This window comes from Taudactylus pleione, unplaced genomic scaffold, assembly GCF_031769625.1.
Source record: "Taudactylus pleione unplaced genomic scaffold, aTauple2 ptg000083l, whole genome shotgun sequence".
Taxonomy (NCBI): Eukaryota; Metazoa; Chordata; class Amphibia; order Anura; family Myobatrachidae; genus Taudactylus; species Taudactylus pleione.
This window is the reverse complement of record NW_028284485.1, coordinates 8,226,767-8,237,548: the sequence shown is the minus strand read 5'-3', so window position 1 is coordinate 8,237,548 and position 10,782 is coordinate 8,226,767. Positions and strand designations below refer to the sequence as shown.

The 10,782-nt window shown below is 42.5% G+C and overlaps 1 pseudogene; it reads left to right on the top strand.

Annotated features, from left to right (window-relative positions):
- The first annotated feature begins 6,754 nt into the window (after positions 1–6,754).
- Positions 6,755–10,313, top strand: LOC148532136 (protocadherin-10 pseudogene; annotated as a pseudogene).
- Positions 10,314–10,782: the final 469 nt, after the last annotated feature.

Below are 10,782 nucleotides of genomic sequence, written 5' to 3'. Positions count from 1 at the left end.
AAGTTAGGGAAAATCTGAGAAACCAACAAAATGTGCGGGCATTAGGGGAGTCATCTTGAAGCCATAACCGTATATGTGCCATCTGCGCCGCATAATAATAAAATTTGAAATTTGGAAGAGCCAAACCTCCCCCAGACCTAGATCGGGTCAGAGCTGCCAATTGAATACATGGTCGATGATTCACCCAGACCAATGAAGAAAGAAGACTATTCAAACGCCTAAACAATGTATCTGTAATAAAAACAGGAGAATGCTGCAAAACGTACACAAATTTTGGCTGCACCACCATCTTGATTAAGTTAATTCTACCAGTAACGGTAAGAGGGAGCCGGCGCCAGGACTGAAGTTTGCCCTTTAAGTAGACAAACAGGGGCTCAACATTCAATACTATATAGTCCTTTGGGGAATTAGTTATCCAGATACCTAAATATTTAAATTTATTTACCCAACAGAGAGGGAGAGTGATAATGGGAACAGTCGGATACACCCCCCTAAGAGGAAGGATAGATAATTTGTCCCAGTTTATCTTAAGACCAGAAAAAAATCCAAATTGTTCAATGACTTGAAGAACCACAGGCATAGCTGATACATAGTCAGACAAAAAAAGTAATAAATCATCTGCATATAAGGAAACTTTGTCCATTCTATTACCCAATTGTAGACCTATAATATCAGGGTGAGAACGTATAATACAGGCTAACGGCTCAATAGCCAATGCAAACATGGTTGGGGACAAGGGGTAACCCTGTCTTGTGCCCCAATACAGGGGGAAGGATGGGGAGATAAACCCATTCACTGACACCATGGCAGTAGGGTTTGCATACATAAGTTTTACCCATTTCAAGAACACCGGCCCAAACCCAAAACATAACATGACCTCCCACAGAAAGGGCCACTCCACAGAGTCAAATGCTTTTTCAGCATCTAATGACACAATAACAGAGGATGATTCCTCGCCATGGGAGGCCTGCAAGTGAGTGTGCAGCCTTCTAATGTTCTCCGATGTCGACTTGCCTGGCATAAATCCTGATTGGTCTGGGTGAATAACCGAAGTAATAACAGTGTTTAGCCGAATAGAAAGGATCTTTGCCAAAATTTTGGCATCTGTGGGAATTAGAGAAATTGGCCTATAGGAATCGGGGTATCTAGGGTCCTTCCCGGGCACAACAATTATGGCTTCAGACATAGATGGAAAGAACAAATTCTCTTCATAGAGCCCATTAAACAGATCTAAAAGTCTTGGAACAAAGATACGAGCATGTTTTTTATATATCTCTATGGGAATCCCATCAGATCCGGGTGCCTTGTTACCGGGAAAGGAACTAATCGCAGCATCTACCTCCCCCAGGGTCAATGGGGCATCTAAATATGCCCGAGCCTCGGATGACAATTTTGGAAGCCTAGCAGAAGCAACATATAATGACAAAGCATTAACGTCCTCAGTCAACTGTGTTTGATATAAGTTTTTATAAAATAAACTAAAAACCTCTGCAATATCTTGTGTAGATGTGACCATAGAACCCTCAGGCCCAATTAGTTCTGAGACAACAGCAGGAGGACGATCAGCATGAACCAAGTGTGCCAGAAAACTACCAGTTCTGTCAGCCTGCATGTAATATAAATGAGAACGGAATAACAGTCTATGGTTCATTCTATCTGTCAAATGATCAGTCCACTCTGTCTGTGCAGTCAACCATTTTAAACGTGAAGATTCCAACCTGTCCCCCAAGTAATCCAACTCAAGATTTCTTCAGGCCATCTCCAAAACACGTTCTTTTTCCCTGTAAAATGTTTTTAATTCTGCTACCCTTTTGATCAGAGACCCACATAAATAGGCCTTGAAGGCGTCCCAAACATTAGCTACAGAGGCAGATCCCACATTGTCAGTAAAATAGCCATCCCACATAACTTCCAGCTCTGAACGTGCACCCATTTGAAGAAGCCAAGAGGGGTGTAGTTTCCATAAACAGAGACCACTAGGACTACACATATTCATTTCTACCAGAAGCGGGGAGTGATCTGAGATTCCTCTGGCTTTATATTCAATGTTAGTTATATTAGGTACAACAGATGGGGACACCAGGGCCAAATCCAATCTAGAGAAAGAGCGATGCTTGGAGGAAAAACAGGAGAATTGTTGTACTCCAGGGTGTTTAACTCGCCACGCATCAACCCATCCCAAATCAGTTACAAACTTAGCAAAGCCCTCACCACCTTTAGAAAAAGAACTTGAAGACTCACGCCACTTATCCATAGACTGGTCCATTAAATTATTGAAGTCTCCCAAACAGAGCACTGGCGTATCTGGAGAATGGGTGACAAATTCAGCAGCTTTTTTAAAAACATCATATGAAAAAGGAGGGGGGATGTACACTGCTAACAATAAAATGGGCTTAGAATACAGTACACAATCCAGAAACACATATCTGCCATAAGGGTCAGTTTGGACCACAGTAAAAGAAAAAGGGACAGATTTATTAATAAGAATGGAGACACCCCTGGATGATGAAGTATGTGAGGAGTGATAAGCCCATCCCACCCATGGTCTTTTTAGAGCTAGTACCTTACTCCTGACCAAATGCATCTCCATTAGACAAGAAATATCAGGGCCATATTGCTTAATCATTTTAAAGACCAAAGAGAGCTTTAAATGATCATTAACCTCCCAGACATTCCATGTTAAAAGTTTCACCATTGTAATACATTGAACTATAAAGCATAATTGAAGTTACCTTGAAAATAGTGTGGTAAAGAAAAAATAAAGAAAAACATTTGTAAGAAAAAAACTGGACAACCCATCCAAAGCCACCCCCCACCCTGTATACCCACCTGAACTTAGGCATACTTAAACCCAAAACTAAACTAAACTACACTAAAACCCACAGGATACAACTACTCGATCCTTATAGGTGCAAAAGGCACTGTGATAAAAATAACCACCAATGCAACGGAACTCTCCGGCCATATTTTGACCAAAATATCAACATAAACAACAAATAAAAAAGAAAAAGAAAAACCCTACCAGAAAAAAAAGAAATATACCCAGTAAGGGGAGCGGGACATAGAACAATATCCAGCCAATATCACAACATAAATACTATTATAGAAATATAAATATTGGAATATCAGAAAAAGGCCTATTTAATGTCGTAATGACACTAGCAATTTCTGGCCATAAACAAATAAACAGTCATTCCAGTGCCATTTGCCTGTTCCCAGGAGATCTCCGGCCCAGCCACGCCGCATCCTCCCGTGGTGTAGAGAAAAATTTTAACTCTCCATCTGCTACCACTCGCAACTTAGATGGAAAAATCATAGCGTACTGAAGATTTAAATTCCGGAGATGATGCTTTATTAGAAGGAATTTATCTCTGTCTTTTTGGACATCCATTGCGAAATCAGGAAACACAGAAATTTTTACACAATTGCGTTCCTGTGGCCCTTTAACTCGAGCCAGTCGAAGCACAGTATCACGGTCCTGGTAATGAAGAAATTTGGCTATAAATGTGCGCGGTGGGGCGCCAGGCGGCAGGGGACGGGTAGGGATCCAATGCACTCTCTCCACAGCAAATTGGTTAGTAAATGAGTCTCTGCCATATGTATCCCCAACCACTTCTCAAGAAATGTTTCAGGTGAAGACCCCTCCTCTCTTTCCAGGAGACCAACGAACCGCACGATGTTGCGGTGCTGTCTGCCCTCCATATCGGAAATTTTATGCTGCATTGCGATCATTTGGGATGTCAGGGAGGCCACTTGAGCCTGTAGTGGAGTCAGGGAATCTTCCAGATTAGATAGACGTGTTTCTGCCTCCCCGACTCTTTCGCGGACCTGCTGGAGACCTTGATGAAGAGAAGATATATCGGATTGAACTTTCTCAATCTTATCTGCCAATTTAGTCTTGCAGGAGGTAACTGCTTCCAGAACTTGTTGCAGCGTAACTTCTGGTGATGAATCTGACCAAGATGCAGCAGGGGGAGGTGGGGTCACAGACTTGGATGTACCCTGGGGATCACAACACACTGGGGGTACAGGAGTGGAGGGACGGGCAAAGCGTTCCAGTTTTGCAGCAGCAGCATGACCTGTTTTCCCCATAGTATTAATATAATGCAGGAGAATAATGTAGGAGACAAGTTATAATATATAAATGCACAGGTAGTGACACAGCAGCAGCAACAGGCAGAGATCCCTCCAAACTTAGAAATCACTCACAGGAAGAGAAATGTTGCTGAGTCCCACAGTTGCAGAGCTGACAGTTCTCCACACAGAGCAGGGAGAAATATTGATGTCTGGCAGAACTCCGATAGTATCAGACTCAGAGATAACCTCCGTGACCCTGACTCTAAACACAAGCCAGGCAGGAGAAGCAGACCAGAAGCTCCCAGCAAAGCCCCCTTGTCAGGCACAGACAGGCTGCATAATAGAGAAGCCAACAGGAGAGGAGAGGCCTGGGTGCAGCTCTGGAGTCACAGGATCTGTAAACAGGCAGGCCCAGGGAATGCAATGGAGGCCCTCAAGAGCCAATCTCCTCACTCCACACAGCTCCAACCAAGTCAGCAGGTTCCTGGCAAGGTATGTGAGAGACAGCAGGGTAGTAACGTTGATATAGGGGTCTCAGGAGGGGTAAGCAGGATTATCAGCCGGAGAGCTCAGAGTCCCTGTGTCCTACACTATTGCTGCCATGGCCATGCCCCTCAATCCTTTTAATAATATTGCAGAAGCTCATTGAACAGGATGCAAATCAGTACGCATACAGTACTGTATGATAGTGTAATTGCCGTGTTGTTATGATGGTATAACTGATACAGTAACGAGATGCACACACTGCTTTGAATGAGATGGGATTAATATTTGGGTAACTGCTTGGGTACTGTGTTTACATGTACTAGTATAATATTTAGAAAGGAATACACATTTTTATTGTTATTATCATTATTATTATGCTTCCCTTGCTGCGCCCTCCCTAATGGCAGTGGGTGGGTGAGGTGCACAAGGATTTAGTAGATGGATGTGAAATCCTTCTTGACTAGTGGTAGAGCGGTGGTTTTACATTATCATGGACCAGGGTTCAAATCTCTCCACAGCCAAATATTATGTCGTAATCATGATTACTTTAGATTCATTCCTCTATATCAAAGGTTTTGAAACTCGGTCCTCAGGACCCCAAACAGTGCATATTTTCCTGGTCTCCTCACAGAATCACAAGTGAAATATTTAGCTCCATCTGTGGATCTTTTAAAATGTGTCAGTGAGTAATGACTCCACCTGTGCACCTGCTGGGTGACCTGGAAAACGTGACCTGTGTGGGGACATGAGGACCGAGTTTGAGAACCTCTGCTCTATATATATTTTATAAAGAACAGTGGTGGATCCATCTGCACTAATCGAGTTTCAGATGCACCCACAGGTGTTGGGGTTCAGGGACTCAAATGCAACCTCAGTTTTAAATCTGACCACATGATTTCCTGTTCAATAATGTTGCAGTAGTGTATTGAAAGTACTACATTGCTCCACAACTCCCCTGAACTCTGCAATGACACACCCATACAGTTATGAGGTGCAGGGGCTCAAGTGTTGGGTTTAAGATGCACAATCAGTGTCAGGGGCTTAGAGGGGTCAGACACACGCACAGCGTGTTTTGTTGTGCATGTGGTGCATGTGACCCCTGTCTGAGCCCCTGAGACAAAAATATTAAAATATATATTTTTTATAAAATATTACAGGACTCACACATATACTGTACTGTAATGATTTAAAACTGTATTATAGATTCTTCATCATGGAATCAGCCCTGATTCCATGACAAAAATGTTGTACTATAGTGTACCGAATCACAGGTTCTGTCAGCCAGTCAGAGGGTGGTGATACATAAAATGCATTCGCTATCGGACACATGCGCAGTGTAGTTTAGGAAAAGTGACACCTTGTGGACTAAAAGTAGTAATACATGCTATGACTTTTTCCAGTGCCATGGACATTCTGTTGCAATTAATACTGAAAGGCGCGACTCAAATCGTACCATGTGCCGCGAGATGCAGGTCGTGCTACATGGCGTGTGGAGCAATAAACTAGCTGGGCACATCTGTAGAGTAGTTTTCTGCACCTGTTAGCTACTCAAATGGCATGCTACTCCCTGCACTGAACATGTCTATTATACAGATTACATAAGGGTCTGTCTACACTGACTAAAATTCTCATATTCTGTGTCATCTGTGACCTTGTTATTGTTAGTATCAGTGTATACCATGGGTATCTGGACTTTCGGCAACCAGATTCATGCACTTTAATGGCCTTGGAACAGATCCCACTCTGTGTTAGCCCAAAAATTTATGGTGATGTTTAATCTGGGGATTGATGGTAATTGGTAGCATGGTCACTACTTGGCCCATAACCTTTTTGCAGAGTAGCATGGTGACAGCAGATAGTAGTAGCAGAGTAGTGGTGTCACAGATATGTGAAGCAGAATGTGCTTGGTGCAGTAGTCCTCCAGATGAAAAGTAAAATCCAGGTACACATGTATTGGCCAAGTTACCGATGATACTGTGTGTGTAAAGCAGGTATTGGTGCTGGTGGTGGTTAGCCCATAGGTTGTTTGCTTAACCAGTTTTTAGATTGATTGTAATCTAGGAGAACAACAAGTAACAAATGACACAGGGATATCATAGGTGTAACAGCAGTAGGCAATCTGTACATAATATGCAGCCTAGATTTTAGGGTAATGCTGGGCATTGTAGTGTGCCAGGTGTGAGCTGGATGAATGTATTGGTGGATGGTAGTCCTGGAATCCTACTATATGCTGGTGGTGGTATAAAGTACTAGAAGTTATGTTTGGGTGCTGTTATGGCTGTGGCTGTCGAGAGAATCTCAGGGTCTATCCTGTTTGCATGGATGCAATGGAGTAAAGACGTGCTAAGATGCTGTGAATGGACATTAGTGCATGTCCATTCACAGTAGTGCATGTCTTCTGATCGACCTCTGGTGGGTCCTAGTGATCACCAGCTTAGTGTAGCTAACAGGTTGCTGGAGGGATACAGTGCAGGAATGCACTCCTTACAACACTTCCCCTATATATCATTGGTGACGTTTTCAGTCAAAACATAACAATTTAGCTGACATATTCATATAATAAAATATATGTATAAATAGTGTATTACATAATAAACAATGTTAAATTAAACAATTAAATAAAATGTACATAGATAAGCAAATAATTATAGCTTATCTAATTACTGCTCTTGGATGCTGAATCCTATACATGTATTGCCAAAAAAGAACAACCACATACTGTAGGTTATCTGGAAACTCATCATTATTCTGTTATATAACTATATGGTTTAGTTATGAATAGGTCTTACTGTACGTTCTGCCAAAATGTACATAATTGAAAACCAAAACACAGGGTCATGACAAGGTGCACCGATCAAGTACAATAGAATGTCCATTAAAACAATTTATATATATTTATACAATAACATTTTTAGTTCATCATCTTAGCATATGTATGTATCTCTATTCCGCTGATAACCAACATGGGGCTAAAAAAAAAGGGACTGCAACTATAACATCACAGGTGGATAGATAAAGGAGATAAATAAAGAAAAAAACATATCTGATAGGACAGTAATACAAAAGGTCTCAAAAAACTATGGTAAAAACATACAAAAAAATAATTTATATATATTTTTTTATATTTTTAGACACTGTGCTCTCTTGCTGCTTTAATGACTTATTGAATGCACTTGTATGGACTTGTACTTTTTATCTGTGGAAACAGGATTTATTTTAAGTACCTTATATCAATTCTGAATGATCCTGCTTTATCTGGATTGTGTTGACATTTTTAATATTTTTTATTATTATATTGTGTTATTAATAAAATAACTTTTAAACCTGCAGCTGTATGTGAATGCTCTTATTATTTTTCTTTTTTATTCCTATTATATATAGGTGTCAAGACCTATATTGTAAGGGTAGCTATAACAGCTATTTATTAGTATTTCTAATATATAGGAAACATATAGCACCTATAAGATATACTTTAAGCTGTGAGATAGGCACTCAATAGGAATGAACATAGGAGGCTTGGCATCGAACATTGCTGGGTTTTAAACATCAAATCAAGTAATGTGATGTTTGCTAACCATCAGTGGATATTTTGTGTGCAAGCACAAAAGCAGTCAGAGCTTTGCGCATACACACATTAATTGAGTTGCAGACACCATTTGCGGGTGTCCACAGCTAAAAAAGAACATTTAGCCATTGTAAAGCTGCATGCAATGGCTGGCAAACATCACACACTGGCAATATGATCCCATTGGATAGGAAACATCTTTGGTTGCTAACGTTTGGTTTCCAATCTCCAGCTCTGATGCTTAGACACAACCAGCACTGCCAGTTGAGATCGCAGAAGCTGGGAGCAGGCAGATCTTAGTACCTGATGTGAGTTGAATTTACAAACCATAAAAGCCACAGCCTTGTGAAGAAGGAGGATCACCATGGAGACTGTGGAAATGGTAAACTAGGAGTAATAAAGTGACAATGGGACTGTAGCCTGAATGCTATCAATAATGTAATACAGAGGTTGTCAAACTTGGTCCTCAGAACCCCACACAGATCACATTTTCCAGGTCACCCAGCAGGTGCACAGGTGTACTCATTACTCACTGATACATTTTAAAAGATCCACAGGTAGAGCTAATTATTTCACTTGTGATTCTGTGAGGACACTTGCAAAAAATGCACTGTTTGTGGTCCTGAGGACTGCATTTGAGAACCTGTGATGTAATAAATGTACACCTATAGCAGTAGGGAGACCATGTGCAGTGGATGCGACAGCCAGAGTCACTCGGACAGGGAAAGGCCTATACTTGTGATATACTGTAAACCAGGACAAGCCGCTTGGAATGTATTGCTGGCAGAGGACAGAGGAGCAAAAAGAGAATGTACTGAAGAGTCTGATGGTGACTGCAAGGCTTGCTGATTAGGAGCTGCAGCCCGGCTCCATCAGCTGTAGTTTGAGTCAGTGACCTCTATGGAGGGATGAAACAAGTGCATTTTCATTACTACACCTTTTTCCTATTCCCTACAACATTTGTTACTCTGTGATTCTGCTTTTGCTTTTAGGAGATCCTGTGCATTGTGGATTGTCTTCTCTCCCAGCTTTCCTACAAGCTGCAGTAGGAGAGGGACCATGGCACCTTTGTGGGAATTCTTACTTAGGACCTGGGCTTGGACATTACAAAACTCTCCATCTACTACATAAAGACAACCCCCCACTGCAGACCCTATTCCTTTAGCTGAACCTGGGAATGAGGTGCTGTACATAGAAGATAGAAGAGGAACTGATCTGCAAGCAAAGCCACTCCTGCCTGTTGCACCTGGAGATGTTCCTGGAGAACCCAATGGACTTTTCCAAGTAGAGAGAATGAGATCCTGGTCTTAAATTATAACCCCACTGGCATTCCCAAGGTCAGACATCCAGATGGAGCTCCCTGAGTGCACCACCCTGGCACCCTGTTCTCAATGGAGAGTGCCCATGTCCCAGATGTTGGCAACAACTCACTGCAAAACTATGAGATGACTATCAACAGCTACTTTGTGCTGGATATGCAGACCCCAGAGGAATGGCAACACGATCACAAAGCTGGTGCTGAGGATGCAACTGGACCAAGAGCAACAAGTTCATCCCCTAGAGGGTGGGCATGACACTGCTCATCATCAAGGTTGCTGGATTCCAATGACAACATGACCATCTTTCAGCAGCCAGTTTATATCATCTCACTGCTTAAGCACTTGGCCCGGGCACCCTGGTTATTCAGCTGAATGACATTGACCTGGATGAGGGTCAGAATGTGTAGGTGGTGTATGCCTATAGCTGCCACAATGCCTCAGTTGCAGGAGATTTTAATATAGAGCCCTGCACTAGCCACATAAATGTGAGCAGGATGCTGGACTATGAGGAGAGCAGCACCAACCAGGTCTACTTACAAGCCAATGACCTGGGGCCAAACACCATGCCTGCATACTGCAAAGTGCTGCTGTGGCTGCTGGACCTGAATGACAATGTACCAGAGATCAGCTTTAACAATTCTAAGGAGGCTGCCCCTCTGGGTACCTTGGTTGCCCTATTCAGCATGATCATAATGGAGAAGAATGGGCAGGTACACTGCAAGATTCTGTAGGACATGCCCTTCTGCATCAAGTTTTCCTACAAGTACTACTACACCATCATCAACAATGGAAACCTGGAGCAGGAGCTGGTGGATACGTACATGATGACTGTCCTGGCCTGGGACTGCAGCAACCTGCCCCACTAGTCTATACAGGTGCAGGTAACTAATGTCAATGACAACTTTCTCCACTGCTCCCATGAGTATATAACTCTGAATCCATGCATTACCTCACCAAGCCCACACACAAAGCAAAGAGCACTTTTGATATTCTGAAAAGTACAGTGAATAAAATTAATAAATTAACTGTTGTCACTGACATTGCATGCTGGTACTTGTGCTTCTCCGAGTACTGGCATGTGAGGAAGGCTTGCTGGGACCTCTAGTCATCCTGTAAAAGACCATATTAGTTTATATCTAAAATGTAACACAATCAACCTCACCAGGGATGTGGGGGATAGTCCCAGGCGTTAGCCCTGGCCTGGGGTACCCTGGAGAGAAGAGTCCCTTTTAATGGGGGGCCCCACCTCACCAAGGATCACTGGCCTGGGCTGACTAGTGTGGAGTGATAAATGCTGTGGTCGGGGGACCTCATGATGCGTGTCCCCTGGCTGCG